Raw genomic sequence first — 17,537 nt, forward strand, 5'->3', positions numbered from 1 at the left:
CCCACTTCAAGATGGTATGCAGACTAATCATTTTTTATGAAGGAAATCCAGTCCTGGACAATTTTTGGGAGTTATTGCAGGTCTAATGCAAGAATAATCTCCATATTATGAGAGTCAATGCAATATTCAGGCAAAAATTGCTCGTTTTCGCCCAACGTGGGGCTCGAACCCACGACCCTGAGATTAAGAGTCTCATGCTCTACCGACTGAGCTAGCCGGGCTCCCTCCTTAAAACAGTATGCAGACCAATCCCTTTTTGTGAAAAAAATCAAATCCTGGATATTCCTCTACTCTTGTTTTGCAAGGAAAGCCAGATTTATACATCCTTCAGAGGACAGAGTGTCAAAAAAAATAAGAGAAAATGAAAACGGAAGTTGTGAGAACTTCATTTTGAGATTGCATAAGAATTCAAATTCCTCTCACATGCTAAAGAATACCTGAACCCTTTTGATTAAACCACTTTAGTTGTTATAATGAGACCATATTTGAAAGCCATCTGTGATTTTTCTGTTCTTACTCTGCAATGACCTTGGCAATGACAAGTTAAAAATAAAATGTATGCAAATTTTATAATGGAGAATGCGGGCATCAATCCCGCTACCTCTCGCATGCTAAGCGAGCGCTCTACCATTTGAGCTAATTCCCCTGTGTGTTTAATCTGCATAACATGAAAAAAGTAACCTCACTGCCTTCCACACTTTATTTGAAGTCCAATTGCCCATAACAGTGTTCAGTTCACTCCTAACTTATGCCTTACCTCCACTTATGGGATGTTTTACAGTTCAGGTTGGCCTGTTTACTACTCGAATATGAGTGATATTGTGGTGTGTTCATCTAGACTCATACCCTACCTAATCTTGAAGTTAAATTTCCCACCAATGAGAAACCAAGGGAGATACCATTTTTGATAGTTATTGCATGTCTAATGCAAGAATAATCACCAGATTATGAGAGTCCAGCAAAAATTACTCATTTTCGCCCAACGTGAGGCTCGAACCCACGACCCTGAGATTAAGAGTCTCATGCTCTACCGACTGAGCTAGCCGCGCTCCCACTTCAAGATGGTATGCAGACTAATCATTTTTTATGAAGGAAATCCATTCCTGGACAATTTTTGGGAGTTATTGCAGGTCTAATGCAAGATTAATCTCCATATTATGAGAGTCAATGCAGTATTCAGGCAAAAATTACTCGTTTTCGCCCAACGTGGAGCTCGAACCCACGACCCTGAGATTAAGAGTCTCATGCTCTACCGACTGAGCTAGCCGGGCTCCCTCCTTAAGACAGTATGCAGACCAATCCCTTTTTGTGAAAAAAATCAAATCCTGGATATTCCTCTACTCTTGTTTTGCAAGGAAAGCCAGATTTATACATCCTTCAGAGGACAGAGTGTCAAAAAAAATAAGAGAAAATGAAAACGGAAGTTGTGAGAACTTCATTTTGAGATTGCATAAGAATTCAAATTCCTCTCACATGCTAAAGAATACCTGAACCCTTTTGATTAAACCTCTTTAGTTGTTATAATGAGACCATATTTGAAAGCCATCTGTGATTTTTCTGTTCTTACTCTGCAATGACCTTGGCAATGACAAGTTAAAAATAAAATGTATGCAAATTTTATAATGGAGAATGCGGGCATCGATCCCTCTACCTCTCGCATGCTAAGCGAGCGCTCTACCATTTGAGCTAATTCCCCTGTGTGTTTAATCTGCATAACATGAAAAAAGTAACCTCACTGCCTTCCACACTTTATTTGAAGTCCAATTGCCCATAACAGTGTTCAGTTCACTCCTAACTTATGCCTTACCTCCACTTATGGGATGTTTTACAGTTCAGGTTGGCCTGTTTACTACTCGAATATGAGTGATATTGTGGTGTGTTCATCTAGACTCATACCCTACCTAATCTTGAAGTTAAATTTCCCACCAATGAGAAACCAAGGGAGATACAATTTTTGATAGTTATTGCATGTCTAATGCAAGAATAATCACCAGATTATGAGAGTCCAGCAAAAATTACTAATTTTCGCCCAACGTGAGGCTCGAACTCACGACCCTGAGATTAAGAGTCTCATGCTCTACCGACTGAGCTAGCCGGGCTCCCACTTCAAGATGGTATGCAGACTAATCATTTTTTATGAAGGAAATCCATTCCTGGACAATTTTTGGGAGTTATTGCAGGTCTAATGCAAGATTAATCTCCATATTATGAGAGTCAATGCAGTATTCAGGCAAAAATTACTCGTTTTCGCCCAACGTGGAGCTCGAACCCACGACCCTGAGATTAAGAGTCTCATGCTCTACCAACTGAGCTAGCCGGGCTCCCTCCTTAAGACAGTATGCAGACCAATCCCTTTTTGTGAAGAAAATCAAATCCTGGATATTCCTCTACTCTTGTTTTGCAAGGAAAGCCAGATTTATACATCCTTCAGAGGACAGAGTGTCAAAAAAAATAAGAGAAAATGAAAATGGAAGTTGTGAGAACTTCATTTTGAGATTGCATAAGAATTCAAATTCCTCTCACATGCTAAAGAATACCTGAACCCTTTTGATTAAACCACTTTAGTTGTTATAATGAGACCATATTTGAAAGCCATCTGTGATTTTTCTGTTCTTACTCTGCAATGACCTTGGCAATGACAAGTTAAAAATAAAATGTATGCAAATTTTATAATGGAGAATGCGGGCATCGAGCCCGCTACCTCTGGCATGCTAAGCGAGCGCTTTACTATTTGAGCTAATTCCCCTGTGTGTTTAATCTGCATAACATGAAAAAAGTAACCTTACTGCGTTCCACACTTTATTTGAAGTCCAATTGCCCATAACAGTGTTCAGTTCACTCCTAACTTATGCCTTACCTCCACTTATGGGATGTTTTACAGTTCAGGTTGGCCTGTTTACTACTCGAATATGAGTGATATTGCGCTGTGTTCATCTAGACTCATACCCTAGCTAATCTTGAAGTTAAATTTCCCACCAATGAGAAACCAAGGGAGATACCATTTCTGATAGTTATTGCATGTCTAATGCAAGAATATTCACCAGATTATGAGAGTCAATGCAATAATCCAGCAAAAATTACTTGTTTTCGCCCAACGTGGGGCTCGAACCCACGACCCTGAGATTATGAGTCTCATGCTCTACCGACTGAGCTAGCCGGGCTCCCTCCTTAAGACAGTATGCAGACCAATCCCTTTTTGTGAAAAAAATCAAATCCTGGATATTCCTCTACTCTTGTTTTGCAAGGAAAGCCAGATTTATACATCCTTCAGAGGACAGAGTGTCAAAAAAAAATAAGAGAAAATGAAAACGGAAGTTGTGAGAACTTCATTTTGAGATTGCATAAGAATTCAAATTCCTCTCACATGCTAAAGAATACCTGAACCCTTTTGATTAAACCACTTTAGTTGTTATAATGAGACCATATTTGAAAGCCATCTGTGATTTTTCTGTTCTTACTCTGCAATGACCATGGGCAATGACAAGTTAAAAATAAAATGTATGCAAATTTTATAATGGAGAATGCAGGCATCGATCCCGCTACCTCTCGCATGCTAAGCGAGCGCTCTACCATTTGAGCTAATTCCCCTGTGTGTTTAATCTGCAGAACATGAAAAAAGTAACCTCACTGCCTTCCACACTTTATTTGAAGTCCAATTGCCCATAACAGTGTTCAGTTCACTCCTAACTTATGCCTTACCTCCACTTATGGGATGTTTTACAGTTCAGGTTGGCCTGTTTACTACTCGATTATGAGTGATATTGTGGTGTGTTCATCTAGACTCATACTCTACCTAATCTTGAAGTTAAATTTCCCACCAATGAGAAACCAAGGGAGATACCATTTTTGATAGTTACTGCATGTCTAATGCAAGAATAATCACCAGATTATGAGAGTCCAGCAAAAATTACTCATTTTCGCCCAACGTGAGGCTCGAACCCACGACCCTGAGATTAAGAGTCTCATGCTCTACCGACTGAGCTAGCCGGGCTCCCACTTCAAGATGGTATGCAGACTAATCATTTTTTATGAAGGAAATCCATTCCTGGACAATTTTTGGGAGTTATTGCAGGTCTAATGCAAGATTAATCTCCATATTATGAGAGTCAATGCAGTATTCAGGCAAAAATTACTCGTTTTAGCCCAACGTGGAGCTCGAACCCACGACCCTGAGATTAAGAGTCTCATGCTCTACCGACTGAGCTAGCCGGGCTCCCTCCTTAAGACAGTATGCAGACCAATCCCTTTTTGTGAAGGAAATCAAATCCTGGATATTCCTCTACTCTTGTTTTGCAAGGAAAGCCAGATTTATACATCCTTCAGAGGACAGAGTGTCAAAAAAAATAAGAGTAAATGAAAATGGAAGTTGTGAGAACTTCATTTTGAGATTGCATAAGAATTCAAATTCCTCTCACATGCTAAAGAATACCTGAACCCTTTTGATTAAACCACTTTAGTTGTTATAATGAGACCATATTTGAAAGCCATCTGTGATTTTTCTGTTCTTACTCTGCAATGACCTTGGCAATGACAAGTTAAAAATAAAATGTATGCAAATTTTATAATGGAGAATGCGGGTATCAAGCCCGCTACCTCTCGCATGCTAAGCGAGCGCTTTACTATTTGAGCTAATTCCCCTGTGTGTTTAATCTGCATAACATGAAAAAAGTAACCTTACTGCGTTCCACACTTTATTTGAAGTCCAATTGCCCATAACAGTGTTCAGTTCACTCCTAACTTATGCCTTACCTCCACTTATGGGATGTTTTACAGTTCAGGTTGGCCTGTTTACTACTCGAATATGAGTGATATTGCGCTGTGTTCATCTAGACTCATACCCTAGCTAATCTTGAAGTTAAATTTCCCACCAATGAGAAACCAAGGGAGATACCATTTCTGATATTTATTGCATGTCTAATGCAAGAATAATCACCAGATTATGAGGATCCAGCAAAAATTACCCATTTTCGCCCAACGTGGAGCTCGAACCCACGACCCTGAGATTAAAAGTCTCATGCTCTACCGACTGAGCTAGCCGGGCTCCCACTTCAAGATGGTATGCGGACTAATCATTTTTTATGAAGGAAATCCAGTCCTGGACAATTTTTGGGAGTTATTGCAGGTCTAATGCAAGATTAATCTCCATATTATGAGAGTCAATGCAATATTCAGGCAAAAATTACTCGTTTTCGCCCAACGTGGGGCTCGAACCCACTACCCTGAGATTAAGAGTCTCATGCTCTACCGACTGAGCTAGCCAGGCTCCCTCCTTAAGACAGTATGCAGACCAATCCCTTTTTGTGAAGAAAATCAAATCCTGGATATTCCTCTACTCTTGTTTTGCAAGGAAAGCCTGATTTATACATCCTTCAGAGGACAGAGTGTAAAAAAAAATAAGAGAAAATGAAAATGGAAGTTGTGAAAACTTCATTTTGAGATTGCATAAGAATTAAAATTCCTCTCACATGCTAAAGAATACCTGAACCCTTTTGATTAAACCACTTTAGTTGTTATAATGAGACCATATTTGAAAGCCATCTGTGATTTTTCTGTTCTTACTCTGCAATGACCTTGGCAATGACAAGTTAAAAATAAAATGTATGCAAATTTTATAATGGAGAATGCGGGCATCAATCCCGCTACCTCTCGCATGCTAAGCGAGCGCTCTACCATTTGAGCTAATTCCCCTGTGTGTTTAATCTGCATAACATGAAAAAAGTAACCTCACTGCCTTCCACACTTTATTTGCAGTCCAATTGCCCATAACAGTGTTCAGTTCACTCCTAACTTATGCCTTACCTCCACTTATGGGATGTTTTACAGTTCAGGTTGGCCTGTTTACTACTCGAATATGAGTGATATTGTGGTGTGTTCATCTAGACTCATACCCTACCTAACCTTGAAGTTAAATTTCCCACCAATGAGAAACCAAGGGAGATACCATTTTTGATAGTTATTGCATGTCTAATGCAAGAATAATCGCCAGATTATGAGAGTCCAGCAAAAATTACTCATTTTCGCCCAACGTGGGGCTCGAACCCACGACCCTGAGATTAAGAGTCTCATGCTCTACCGACTGAGCTAGCCGGGCTCCCACTTCAAGATGGTATGCAGACTAATCATTTTTTATAAAGGAAATCCATTCCTGGACAATTTTTGGGAGTTATTGCAGGTCTAATGCAAGATTAATCTCCATATTATGAGAGTCAATGCAATATTCAGGCAAAAATTACTCATTTTTGCCCAACGTGGGGCTCAAACCCACGACCCTGAGATTAAGAGTCTCATGCTCTACCGACTGAGCTAGCCGGGCTCCCTCCTTAAGACAGTATGCAGACCAATCCCTTTTTGTGAAGAAAATCAAATCCTGGATATTCCTCTACTCTTGTTTTGCAAGGAAAGCCTGATTTATACATCCTTCAGAGGACAGAGTGTCAAAAAAAATAAGAGAAAATGAAAATGGAAGTTGTGAAAACTTCATTTTGAGATTGCATAAGAATTCAAATTCCTCTCACATGCTAAAGAATACCTGAACCCTTTTGATTAAACCACTTTAGTTGTTATAATGAGACCATATTTGAAAGCCATCTGTGATTTTTCTGTTCTTACTCTGCAATGACCTTGGCAATGACAAGTTAAAAATAAAATGTATGCAAATTTTATAATGGAGAATGCGGGCATCGAGCCCGCTACCTCTCGCATGATAAGCGAGCGCTTTACTATTTGAGCTAATTCCCCTGTGTGTTTAATCTGCATAACATGAAAAAAGTAACCTTACTGCGTTCCACACTTTATTTGAAGTCCAATTGCCCATAACAGTGTTCAGTTCACTCCTAACTTATGCCTTACCTCCACTTATGGGATGTTTTACAGTTCAGGTTGGCCTGTTTACTACTCGAATATGAGTGATATTGCGCTGTGTTCATCTAGACTCATACCCTAGCTAATCTTGAAGTTAAATTTCCCACTAATGAGAAACCAAGGGAGATACCATTTCTGATAGTTATTGCATGTCTAATGCAAGAATATTCACCAGATTATGAGAGTCAATGCAATAATCCAGCAAAAATTACTCATTTTCGCCCAACGTGGGGCTCGAACCCACGACCCTGAGATTAAGAGTCTCATGCTCTACCGACTGAGCTAGCCGGGCTCCCTCCTTAAGACAGTATGCAGACCTATCCCTTTTTGTGAAAAAAATCAAATCCTGGATATTCCTCTACTCTTGTTTTGCAAGGAAAGCCAGATTTATACATCCTTCAGAGGACAGAGTGTCAAAAAAAATAAGAGAAAATGAAAATGGAAGTTGTGAGAACAGAACTTCATTTTGAGATTGCATAAGAATTCAAATTTCTCTCACATGCTAAAGAATACCTGAACCCTTTTGATTAAACCACTTTAGTTGTTATAATGAGACCATATTTGAAAGCCATCTGTGATTTTTCTGTTCTTACTCTGCAATGACCATGGGCAATGACAAGTTAAAAATAAAATGTATGCAAATTTTATAATGGAGAATGCGGGCATCGATCCCGCTACCTCTCGCATGCTAAGCGAGCGCTCTACCATTTGAGCTAATTCCCCTGTGTGTTTAATCTGCATAACATGAAAAAAGTAACCTCACTGCCTTCCACACTTTATTTGAAGTCCAATTGCCCATAAAAGTGTTCAGTTCACTCCTAACTTATGCCTTACCTCCACTTATGGGATGTTTTACAGTTCAGGTTGGCCTGTTTACTACTCGAATATGAGTGATATTGTGGTGTGTTCATCTAGACTCATACCCTACCTAATCTTGAAGTTAAATTTCCCACCAATGAGAAACCAAGGGAGATACCATTTTTGATAGTTATTGCATGTCTAATGCAAGAATATTCACCAGATTATGAGGATCCAGCAAAAATTACTCATTTTCGCCCAACGTGGAGCTCGAACCCACGACCCTGAGATTAAAAGTCTCATGCTCTACCGACTGAGCTAGCCGGGCTCCCACTTCAAGATGGTATGCGGACTAATCATTTTTTATGATGGAAATCCATTCCTGGACAATTTTTGGGAGTTATTGCACGTCTAATGCAAGATTAATCTCCATATTATGAGAGTCAATGCAATATTCAGGCAAAAAATACTCGTTTTCGCCCAACGTGGGGTTCGAACCCACGACCCTGAGATTAAGCCGCTCCCTTGAAAAGACCTGGAAGAAAGACCCATCCACCAGCAACAAGGATGCCTTCAAAAGCGCCATTCGTACTCACCACCAACTGATCCGAAAAGCCAAGAAAACATCATTCAAGGATCGACTTGACAACAACGCCCACAACAGCAAGGAACTATTCAACATCGTCAAGGAATTTTCCAACCCCTCGGCCAACTCCAACGACATCACCCCCTCTCAAACCCTCTGCGACTCCCTAGCCTCTTTCTTCCACAACAAGATTGTCGACATCCACAACAGCTTCGACAACCAACCCGGAAGCCAACCCACCCTACCATCTGCAGACCATCTTCCCCCCGCTAACACCCTTAACGCCTGGCACCCAATCTCCACCGAGGACACCATCCGCCTGATGAACTCCATCCACTCTGGATCCCCCACAGACCCATGCCCTCACCACATCTTCAACAAAGCAGACTCCGTCATAGCTCCGCACCTCCGAGACGTCATCAACTGCTCCTTCAACACCGCCACCTTCCCGGATGACTGGAAACACGCTGAACTCACCGCCCTTCTGAAAAAACCAACAGCAGACCCCACCGAACTCAAAAACTACCGCCCCATCTCGCTTCTTCCATTCCCGGCCAAAGTCATCGAGAAAGCAGTCAACAACCAGCTCGCCGCCTTCCTCGAAGCCAACAAATCCCTCGACCCCTCACAATCTGGCTTCCGAGCAAAACACAGCACTGAGACCGCCCTCATCGCAGCAACAGACGACATTCGAACTCTACTGGACAATGGAGACACAGTCGCCCTCATCCTCCTTGACCTCTCTGCAGCATTCGACACAGTCTGCCACAGCACCCTTTTACAACGCCTCAACAACATCGGAATCCAAGGCAAAGCACTTGATTGGATCACCTCGTTCCTCAATGGAAGAACCCAGAGAGTCCGCCTCCCACCATTCAAGTCCGAGGCCTCTGAAATCATCTGCGGCGTACCACAAGGATCCTCGCTCAGCCCTACCCTCTTCAACGTTTACATGAGCCCCCTTGCGGCCATCGCTCGCCAACACAATCTCAACATCATCTCCTACGCGGATGATACTCAACTTATCCTCTCTCTCACCAGGGACCCCAGCACCGCCAAAACTAACCTACACGAAGGAATGAAAGAAGTCGCAGAATGGATGAAACAAAGCCGCCTGAAACTAAACTCAGACAAAACAGAAGTCCTCATCTTAGGCACATCCCCCTCGGCTTGGGATGACTCCTGGTGGCCGGAAGCCCTCGGAAAAGCACCCATCCCGACAGACCACGCACGGAACCTAGGCGTCATCCTAGATTCTTCACTTTCAATGAACAAACAAGTCAGCGCCGTATCCTCCTCCTGCTTTAACATTCTTCGCATGCTCAGAAAAACATTTCGCTGGATCCCCTCCGAAACAAGGAAAACAGTCACCCATGCTCTGGTCACGAGCCGACTGGATTACGGAAACACCCTCTACGCAGGCACCACCGCTAAACTCCAGAAGAAACTCCAACGAATCCAAAACGCATCAGCCAGGCTCATATTAGACATCCCACGCAACAAACACATCTCTGGTCACCTGAGAGACCTCCACTGGCTACCCGTCAATAAGAGGATCACTTTCCGACTGCTTACCCACGCACACAAATCACTCTACGACATCGGACCAGATTGCCTCAACTCTCGGCTGTCCTTCTACACCCCCGCCCGCCAACTTCGCTCTTCCAGCCAAGCCTTCGCCACTGTACCTCGCATCAACAAGACCACCATGGGAGGCAGATCCTTTTCACACCTGGCTGCCAAAACATGGAACTCACTCCCCGCTTACCTTCGCCTCACCCACAATCACCTAGCGTTCAGAAAGCAGCTTAAAACGTGGATATTTGACAAATAATCCTCCCCCCTTTCCTAAGCGCCTTGAAACCCTCTGGGTATGTAGTGCGCTATACAAATTTCATGACTTGACTTGACTTGACATGCTCTACCGACTGAGCTAGCCGGGCACCCTCCTTAAGACAGTATGCAGACCAATCCCTTTTTGTGAAGAAAATCAAATCCTGGATATTCCTCTACTCTTGTTTTGCAAGGAAAGCCTGATTTATACATCCTTCAGAGGACAGAGTGTCAAAAAAATAAGAGAAAATGAAAATGGAAGTTGTGAGAACTTCATTTTGAGATTGCATAAGAATTCAAATTCCTCTCACATGCTAAAGAATACCTGAACCCTTTTGATTAAACCACTTTAGTTGTTATAATGAGACCATATTTGAAAGCCTTCTGTGATTTTTCTGTTCTTACTCTGCAATGACCATGGGCAATGACAAGTTAAAAATAAAATGTATGCAAATTTTATAATGGAGAATGCGGGCATCGATCCCGCTACCTCTCGCATGCTAAGCGAGCGCTTTACTATTTGAGCTAATTCCCCTGTGTGTTTAATCTGCATAACATGAAAAAAGTAACCTTACTGCGTTCCACACTTTATTTGAAGTCCAATTGCCCATAACAGTGTTCAGTTCACTCCTAACTTATGCCTTACCTCCACTTATGGGATGTTTTACAGTTCAGGTTGGCCTGTTTACTACTCGAATATGAGTGATATTGCGCTGTGTTCATCTAGACTCATACCCTAGCTAATCTTGAAGTTAAATTTCCCACCAATGAGAAACCAAGGGAGATACCATTTCTGATAGTTATTGCATGTCTAATGCAAGAATATTCACCAGATTATGAGAGTCAATGCAATAATCCAGCAAAAATTACTTGTTTTCGCCCAACGTGGGGCTCGAACCCACGACCCTGAGATTATGAGTCTCATGCTCTACCGACTGAGCTAGCCGGGCTCCCTCCTTAAGACAGTATGCAGACCAATCCCTTTTTGTGAAAAAAATCAAATCCTGGATATTCCTCTACTCTTGTTTTGCAAGGAAAGCCAGATTTATACATCCTTCAGAGGACAGAGTGTCAAAAAAAAATAAGAGAAAATGAAAACGGAAGTTGTGAGAACTTCATTTTGAGATTGCATAAGAATTCAAATTCCTCTCACATGCTAAAGAATACCTGAACCCTTTTGATTAAACCACTTTAGTTGTTATAATGAGACCATATTTGAAAGCCATCTGTGATTTTTCTGTTCTTACTCTGCAATGACCATGGGCAATGACAAGTTAAAAATAAAATGTATGCAAATTTTATAATGGAGAATGCGGGCATCGATCCCGCTACCTCTCGCATGCTAAGCGAGCGCTCTACCATTTGAGCTAATTCCCCTGTGTGTTTAATCTGCAGAACATGAAAAAAGTAACCTCACTGCCTTCCACACTTTATTTGAAGTCCAATTGCCCATAACAGTGTTCAGTTCACTCCTAACTTATGCCTTACCTCCACTTATGGGATGTTTTACAGTTCAGGTTGGCCTGTTTACTACTCGATTATGAGTGATATTGTGGTGTGTTCATCTAGACTCATACTCTACCTAATCTTGAAGTTAAATTTCCCACCAATGAGAAACCAAGGGAGATACCATTTTTGATAGTTACTGCATGTCTAATGCAAGAATAATCACCAGATTATGAGAGTCCAGCAAAAATTACTCATTTTCGCCCAACGTGAGGCTCGAACCCACGACCCTGAGATTAAGAGTCTCATGCTCTACCGACTGAGCTAGCCGGGCTCCCACTTCAAGATGGTATGCAGACTAATCATTTTTTATGAAGGAAATCCATTCCTGGACAATTTTTGGGAGTTATTGCAGGTCTAATGCAAGATTAATCTCCATATTATGAGAGTCAATGCAGTATTCAGGCAAAAATTACTCGTTTTAGCCCAACGTGGAGCTCGAACCCACGACCCTGAGATTAAGAGTCTCATGCTCTACCGACTGAGCTAGCCGGGCTCCCTCCTTAAGACAGTATGCAGACCAATCCCTTTTTGTGAAGGAAATCAAATCCTGGATATTCCTCTACTCTTGTTTTGCAAGGAAAGCCAGATTTATACATCCTTCAGAGGACAGAGTGTCAAAAAAAATAAGAGAAAATGAAAATGGAAGTTGTGAGAACTTCATTTTGAGATTGCATAAGAATTCAAATTCCTCTCACATGCTAAAGAATACCTGAACCCTTTTGATTAAACCACTTTAGTTGTTATAATGAGACCATATTTGAAAGCCATCTGTGATTTTTCTGTTCTTACTCTGCAATGACCTTGGCAATGACAAGTTAAAAATAAAATGTATGCAAATTTTATAATGGAGAATGCGGGTATCAAGCCCGCTACCTCTCGCATGCTAAGCGAGCGCTTTACTATTTGAGCTAATTCCCCTGTGTGTTTAATCTGCATAACATGAAAAAAGTAACCTTACTGCGTTCCACACTTTATTTGAAGTCCAATTGCCCATAACAGTGTTCAGTTCACTCCTAACTTATGCCTTACCTCCACTTATGGGATGTTTTACAGTTCAGGTTGGCCTGTTTACTACTCGAATATGAGTGATATTGCGCTGTGTTCATCTAGACTCATACCCTAGCTAATCTTGAAGTTAAATTTCCCACCAATGAGAAACCAAGGGAGATACCATTTCTGATATTTATTGCATGTCTAATGCAAGAATAATCACCAGATTATGAGGATCCAGCAAAAATTACCCATTTTCGCCCAACGTGGAGCTCGAACCCACGACCCTGAGATTAAAAGTCTCATGCTCTACCGACTGAGCTAGCCGGGCTCCCACTTCAAGATGGTATGCGGACTAATCATTTTTTATGAAGGAAATCCAGTCCTGGACAATTTTTGGGAGTTATTGCAGGTCTAATGCAAGATTAATCTCCATATTATGAGAGTCAATGCAATATTCAGGCAAAAATTACTCGTTTTCGCCCAACGTGGGGCTCGAACCCACTACCCTGAGATTAAGAGTCTCATGCTCTACCGACTGAGCTAGCCAGGCTCCCTCCTTAAGACAGTATGCAGACCAATCCCTTTTTGTGAAGAAAATCAAATCCTGGATATTCCTCTACTCTTGTTTTGCAAGGAAAGCCTGATTTATACATCCTTCAGAGGACAGAGTGTAAAAAAAAATAAGAGAAAATGAAAATGGAAGTTGTGAAAACTTCATTTTGAGATTGCATAAGAATTAAAATTCCTCTCACATGCTAAAGAATACCTGAACCCTTTTGATTAAACCACTTTAGTTGTTATAATGAGACCATATTTGAAAGCCATCTGTGATTTTTCTGTTCTTACTCTGCAATGACCTTGGCAATGACAAGTTAAAAATAAAATGTATGCAAATTTTATAATGGAGAATGCGGGCATCAATCCCGCTACCTCTCGCATGCTAAGCGAGCGCTCTACCATTTGAGCTAATTCCCCTGTGTGTTTAATCTGCATAACATGAAAAAAGTAACCTCACTGCCTTCCACACTTTATTTGCAGTCCAATTGCCCATAACAGTGTTCAGTTCACTCCTAACTTATGCCTTACCTCCACTTATGGGATGTTTTACAGTTCAGGTTGGCCTGTTTACTACTCGAATATGAGTGATATTGTGGTGTGTTCATCTAGACTCATACCCTACCTAACCTTGAAGTTAAATTTCCCACCAATGAGAAACCAAGGGAGATACCATTTTTGATAGTTATTGCATGTCTAATGCAAGAATAATCGCCAGATTATGAGAGTCCAGCAAAAATTACTCATTTTCGCCCAACGTGGGGCTCGAACCCACGACCCTGAGATTAAGAGTCTCATGCTCTACCGACTGAGCTAGCCGGGCTCCCACTTCAAGATGGTATGCAGACTAATCATTTTTTATGAAGGAAATCCATTCCTGGACAATTTTTGGGAGTTATTGCAGGTCTAATGCAAGATTAATCTCCATATTATGAGAGTCAATGCAATATTCAGGCAAAAATTACTCATTTTTGCCCAACGTGGGGCTCAAACCCACGACCCTGAGATTAAGAGTCTCATGCTCTACCGACTGAGCTAGCCGGGCTCCCTCCTTAAGACAGTATGCAGACCAATCCCTTTTTGTGAAGAAAATCAAATCCTGGATATTCCTCTACTCTTGTTTTGCAAGGAAAGCCTGATTTATACATCCTTCAGAGGACAGAGTGTCAAAAAAAATAAGAGAAAATGAAAATGGAAGTTGTGAAAACTTCATTTTGAGATTGCATAAGAATTCAAATTCCTCTCACATGCTAAAGAATACCTGAACCCTTTTGATTAAACCACTTTAGTTGTTATAATGAGACCATATTTGAAAGCCATCTGTGATTTTTCTGTTCTTACTCTGCAATGACCTTGGCAATGACAAGTTAAAAATAAAATGTATGCAAATTTTATAATGGAGAATGCGGGCATCGAGCCCGCTACCTCTCGCATGATAAGCGAGCGCTTTACTATTTGAGCTAATTCCCCTGTGTGTTTAATCTGCATAACATGAAAAAAGTAACCTTACTGCGTTCCACACTTTATTTGAAGTCCAATTGCCCATAACAGTGTTCAGTTCACTCCTAACTTATGCCTTACCTCCACTTATGGGATGTTTTACAGTTCAGGTTGGCCTGTTTACTACTCGAATATGAGTGATATTGCGCTGTGTTCATCTAGACTCATACCCTAGCTAATCTTGAAGTTAAATTTCCCACCAATGAGAAACCAAGGGAGATACCATTTCTGATAGTTATTGCATGTCTAATGCAAGAATATTCACCAGATTATGAGAGTCAATGCAATAATCCAGCAAAAATTACTCATTTTCGCCCAACGTGGGGCTCGAACCCACGACCCTGAGATTAAGAGTCTCATGCTCTACCGACTGAGCTAGCCGGGCTCCCTCCTTAAGACAGTATGCAGACCTATCCCTTTTTGTGAAAAAAATCAAATCCTGGATATTCCTCTACTCTTGTTTTGCAAGGAAAGCCAGATTTATACATCCTTCAGAGGACAGAGTGTCAAAAAAAATAAGAGAAAATGAAAATGGAAGTTGTGAGAACAGAACTTCATTTTGAGATTGCATAAGAATTCAAATTTCTCTCACATGCTAAAGAATACCTGAACCCTTTTGATTAAACCACTTTAGTTGTTATAATGAGACCATATTTGAAAGCCATCTGTGATTTTTCTGTTCTTACTCTGCAATGACCATGGGCAATGACAAGTTAAAAATAAAATGTATGCAAATTTTATAATGGAGAATGCGGGCATCGATCCCGCTACCTCTCGCATGCTAAGCGAGCGCTCTACCATTTGAGCTAATTCCCCTGTGTGTTTAATCTGCATAACATGAAAAAAGTAACCTCACTGCCTTCCACACTTTATTTGAAGTCCAATTGCCCATAAAAGTGTTCAGTTCACTCCTAACTTATGCCTTACCTCCACTTATGGGATGTTTTACAGTTCAGGTTGGCCTGTTTACTACTCGAATATGAGTGATATTGTGGTGTGTTCATCTAGACTCATACCCTACCTAATCTTGAAGTTAAATTTCCCACCAATGAGAAACCAAGGAAGATACCATTTTTGATAGTTATTGCATGTCTAATGCAAGAATATTCACCAGATTATGAGGATCCAGCAAAAATTACTCATTTTCGCCCAACGTGGAGCTCGAACCCACGACCCTGAGATTAAAAGTCTCATGCTCTACCGACTGAGCTAGCCGGGCTCCCACTTCAAGATGGTATGCGGACTAATCATTTTTTATGATGGAAATCCATTCCTGGACAATTTTTGGGAGTTATTGCACGTCTAATGCAAGATTAATCTCCATATTATGAGAGTCAATGCAATATTCAGGCAAAAAATACTCGTTTTCGCCCAACGTGGGGCTCGAACCCACGACCCTGAGATTAAGCCGCTCCCTTGAAAAGACCTGGAAGAAAGACCCATCCACCAGCAACAAGGATGCCTTCAAAAGCGCCATTCGTACTCACCACCAACTGATCCGAAAAGCCAAGAAAACATCATTCAAGGATCGACTTGACAACAACGCCCACAACAGCAAGGAACTATTCAACATCGTCAAGGAATTTTCCAACCCCTCGGCCAACTCCAACGACATCACCCCCTCTCAAACCCTCTGCGACTCCCTAGCCTCTTTCTTCCACAACAAGATTGTCGACATCCACAACAGCTTCGACAACCAACCCGGAAGCCAACCCACCCTACCATCTGCAGACCATCTTCCCCCCGCTAACACCCTTAACGCCTGGCACCCAATCTCCACCGAGGACACCATCCGCCTGATGAACTCCATCCACTCTGGATCCCCCACAGACCCATGCCCTCACCACATCTTCAACAAAGCAGACTCCGTCATAGCTCCGCACCTCCGAGACGTCATCAACTGCTCCTTCAACACCGCCACCTTCCCGGATGACTGGAAACACGCTGAACTCACCGCCCTTCTGAAAAAACCAACAGCAGACCCCACCGAACTCAAAAACTACCGCCCCATCTCGCTTCTTCCATTCCCGGCCAAAGTCATCGAGAAAGCAGTCAACAACCAGCTCGCCGCCTTCCTCGAAGCCAACAAATCCCTCGACCCCTCACAATCTGGCTTCCGAGCAAAACACAGCACTGAGACCGCCCTCATCGCAGCAACAGACGACATTCGAACTCTACTGGACAATGGAGACACAGTCGCCCTCATCCTCCTTGACCTCTCTGCAGCATTCGACACAGTCTGCCACAGCACCCTTTTACAACGCCTCAACAACATCGGAATCCAAGGCAAAGCACTTGATTGGATCACCTCGTTCCTCAATGGAAGAACCCAGAGAGTCCGCCTCCCACCATTCAAGTCCGAGGCCTCTGAAATCATCTGCGGCGTACCACAAGGATCCTCGCTCAGCCCTACCCTCTTCAACGTTTACATGAGCCCCCTTGCGGCCATCGCTCGCCAACACAATCTCAACATCATCTCCTACGCGGATGATACTCAACTTATCCTCTCTCTCACCAGGGACCCCAGCACCGCCAAAACTAACCTACACGAAGGAATGAAAGAAGTCGCAGAATGGATGAAACAAAGCCGCCTGAAACTAAACTCAGACAAAACAGAAGTCCTCATCTTAGGCACATCCCCCTCGGCTTGGGATGACTCCTGGTGGCCGGAAGCCCTCGGAAAAGCACCCATCCCGACAGACCACGCACGGAACCTAGGCGTCATCCTAGATTCTTCACTTTCAATGAACAAACAAGTCAGCGCCGTATCCTCCTCCTGCTTTAACATTCTTCGCATGCTCAGAAAAACATTTCGCTGGATCCCCTCCGAAACAAGGAAAACAGTCACCCATGCTCTGGTCACGAGCCGACTGGATTACGGAAACACCCTCTACGCAGGCAC

The 17,537-nt window shown here is 42.2% G+C and overlaps 5 non-coding genes across 5 annotated transcripts; all 5 read right to left on the reverse strand.

Annotated features, from left to right (window-relative positions):
• Window positions 1–3,088: 3,088 nt before the first annotated feature.
• Window positions 3,089–3,161, reverse strand: TRNAM-CAU (transfer RNA methionine (anticodon CAU)). Its single transcript has one exon. It is a non-coding gene; the product is annotated as a tRNA-Met (tRNA).
• A 4,350-nt stretch (window positions 3,162–7,511) lies between these two features.
• TRNAA-AGC (transfer RNA alanine (anticodon AGC)) lies at window positions 7,512–7,584 on the reverse strand. Its single transcript has one exon. It is a non-coding gene; the product is annotated as a tRNA-Ala (tRNA).
• A 3,371-nt stretch (window positions 7,585–10,955) lies between these two features.
• TRNAM-CAU (transfer RNA methionine (anticodon CAU)) lies at window positions 10,956–11,028 on the reverse strand. Its single transcript has one exon. It is a non-coding gene; the product is annotated as a tRNA-Met (tRNA).
• A 354-nt stretch (window positions 11,029–11,382) lies between these two features.
• On the reverse strand, window positions 11,383–11,455 carry TRNAA-AGC (transfer RNA alanine (anticodon AGC)). Its single transcript has one exon. It is a non-coding gene; the product is annotated as a tRNA-Ala (tRNA).
• A 3,923-nt stretch (window positions 11,456–15,378) lies between these two features.
• TRNAA-AGC (transfer RNA alanine (anticodon AGC)) lies at window positions 15,379–15,451 on the reverse strand. The gene has a single exon. It is a non-coding gene; the product is annotated as a tRNA-Ala (tRNA).
• Between the last annotated feature and the right edge of the window lie 2,086 nt (window positions 15,452–17,537).

This window comes from Lissotriton vulgaris, chromosome 1_1, assembly GCF_964263255.1.
Source record: "Lissotriton vulgaris chromosome 1_1, aLisVul1.2, whole genome shotgun sequence".
In the NCBI taxonomy this organism is placed as follows: Eukaryota; Metazoa; Chordata; class Amphibia; order Caudata; family Salamandridae; genus Lissotriton; species Lissotriton vulgaris.